Consider the following 2,790-nt stretch of genomic DNA (forward strand, 5'->3'; position numbering starts at 1 on the left):
ACAGATAGGATAAATTATTATACAAGAATTTGTAACTCTGTAATTACTACAGGATAAAATAATTAATGAATATATCTTACGCAAAAAGTAAATTATTAAAAGATATTATCCACGCACTAATAAAAATAGATTCACTAGAAACCTACTAAATCTATTTAATCTACCTAATCCGCGCACCCCCCTATAAATGGTTTTTGATCATCATCTCTCCTCCTTCATTTCAGCCATCCATTTGTCATCCCTGTCTACGTCCTCCTCTATTTTAACCATCCATTTGTCATCCCTGTCTACTTCCTCATAGCTTGTGGGCTCACAAATTATTGTATTATATTTCTAATAAATATCATAGATCAACATTGTGCCCCTAATATGATATCATCCACTAGATCTTGTCGATCTAATTGAGTGTCAAAGGTTGAATATTTTTGGGCTTCTTCCAATTCTAGTGCTAGTCCTCAATAAAGTGAACATCTCTAGTTATGATTATTTTCTCCGTTTGAGGTTGATAGACCTTATATGCTTTGGACACATCACTGTAGCCTATAAAAATGCTAAGAATTACCTTCTTGTCAAGTTTGTTGCATTTAAAATGAGGAATATGAACAAAAAACACACAACCAAACTATGAACAAAAAACACACAACCAAACACTTTGAGAAAATTTAGTAAAGGTTTAAACCCGTACCAAACTTCAAATGGTGTTTTATCTTCCATAGCCTTCATTGGAAGTTGATTTTGCACAAAAACTTTAGTATTTTTAGTTCTACCCCAAATGTTTTAGGTAGCTCCTTCTCATGTAACATACACCTGCCTATCTCCATAATCCATCCATTTCTTCTTTCACTAACTCCATTTTATTCCGGTGTGTATATTCCTTTCCATTATAAGACCTCAAAGCTTGAATATTACAATTACTTGATTTTCACCAATTTTTTCAATTTCTAGAATACATCAGCAACTTCTGACTTGAATTTTAAGAAAAAAATCTAGCACATTCTTCTAAAATCACCAATGAAAATAATGTAATAGATACTACCATATAGTGATGGAGTTCTTTGAGGTCCTACGACATCAATGTGCATTAGGTGCAACTTTTATGAAACTCTTCAAGTTGATTTTGGAAAAGGCTATCTGTGTTGTTTACCAAATTGGCAGGCATGACATTTAGTAGCATTAACTTCCAAATTATTTAGGCTCTCCACTATATTCAAGTTTTGCATTTTGACAAGCCCATGTTAATGACAGCGCTTGAATCTCCTATGCCACAACTGAACAACTTTTTTTTTTTGCTAAATACACCATCTGCTCTTCTTCTAATGGATTTAATGAGAAGCTTCTGCCTCTCATTTTTAATTTAAAAAGATCTTGACTAAAGGTTTCCTTGATCAAGTAGTATTTATATTTAAAATACAATTTGAAATCTTTTTCTAATAATTGACATATACTTAACAAGTTCTGGTCTAAATCGGGTACATAAAGAATATCAAAAATTATTTTAGTACTTGATTGTATTTCAATTTATAATGTTTCCCATTCCTTTGGATAGCTCACTTGAGTTATATGATTTGTATACAACTCCTTAAGAATCTCTTTATCATAAGTCATATGATTTGTATATCCGCCATCAATCAACCAAGACTCACTTGAGACAGTGCTTGTTAAACACGATGCAACAAAGAGATGATCTTCTTCCCATTCACTAACAACTCGAGCATCTACATCTTGTTGTTGAGTTTTCTTCATACAGATGATCTATTTATGCCCAAGTTAATTTCACTTAGTGCACTTAGCACCAGGCCTCGTCCAATACTTGAAAGGTGTGTGTTCGAGCAAGCTGCAATGCTTATAAGGAGGGTAGTTTCCTTTAGAACTACTTGTTTTTTTGTTGTGTCTTGCACCTTATCCATATGTTGGTTGGCACTTCTTATTATTTTTCTTATTATAGCTCCCATCATTATGATGCTTAGATAGTAAGGCACCTTTAATAACTCTTTCTTATTGTTGCTCTTGTGGTTGAAAAGAACTTAAGAGCTCTGCTAGCGTAATTTTGGACAAGTCCTTAGCATTTTCTAAGGTTGTAATGGTAGCCTTAAATATTTCAGGTATCGTTACTAGGAGATTCTCAATGATCCTTGAATCATTGAAAGTGGAACCCAACAATCTGATGATTTGCTAAATTAAGAAGCCAGTTAGAGTATTCTTTATGGTTTCACTTTCCTTCATCCTTTTAAGCTCAATTCATATACCTAATTTAACAATTGCATCCCTTAAATTCTTTCATATCCTTCATAATTAATCTTGAGATAATACCATACCTCTTTTGTTGAGTTCAAAGATATGATACAAGTGAAGATGTTGGATGAAACTGTAATAAATAATTCATATCTTTGCCTTTGATTTCCTGAGTTTTCCTCTTCTTGTGAGTTTTGATTTGTGCCACTGTGCGATTGTTTGCCAGGATATCCATCTCATATTCATCTTTGATAGCCTCCAAAAGATCCAAAGCTTCCAAATATGTCTGCATTTTAACTACCAAAATTTGATAACTTTCTCTATCAAAAGTTGGTGGTGCCATTAAAGAAAAACTTTCTTCTCCGTTCATGGTATCCACTGGATAAGATTGATGCACATACTCATAGGTCCCCCCTCAAGATTAAAGATTTAATACCAATTTTTGGTTTTAATACTATTAAGGAAAATAACTTATCATGGATAGCTAAAAAATTAGAAGCTAAAAACAGAGATCGAGTTTGAGAAGAAGAGACGTAGAAATCCTTTTTTGGTAAAGCG

The 2,790-nt window shown here is 33.0% G+C and overlaps 1 pseudogene; it reads right to left on the reverse strand.

Annotated features, from left to right (window-relative positions):
- Positions 1–2,524, reverse strand: part of LOC107879199 — a 28,115-nt pseudogene extending 25,591 nt beyond the window's left edge.
- Between the last annotated feature and the right edge of the window lie 266 nt (positions 2,525–2,790).

The sequence above is a fragment of the Capsicum annuum genome, chromosome 8 (assembly GCF_002878395.1).
Source record: "Capsicum annuum cultivar UCD-10X-F1 chromosome 8, UCD10Xv1.1, whole genome shotgun sequence".
NCBI lineage: Eukaryota > Viridiplantae > Streptophyta > Magnoliopsida > Solanales > Solanaceae > Capsicum > Capsicum annuum.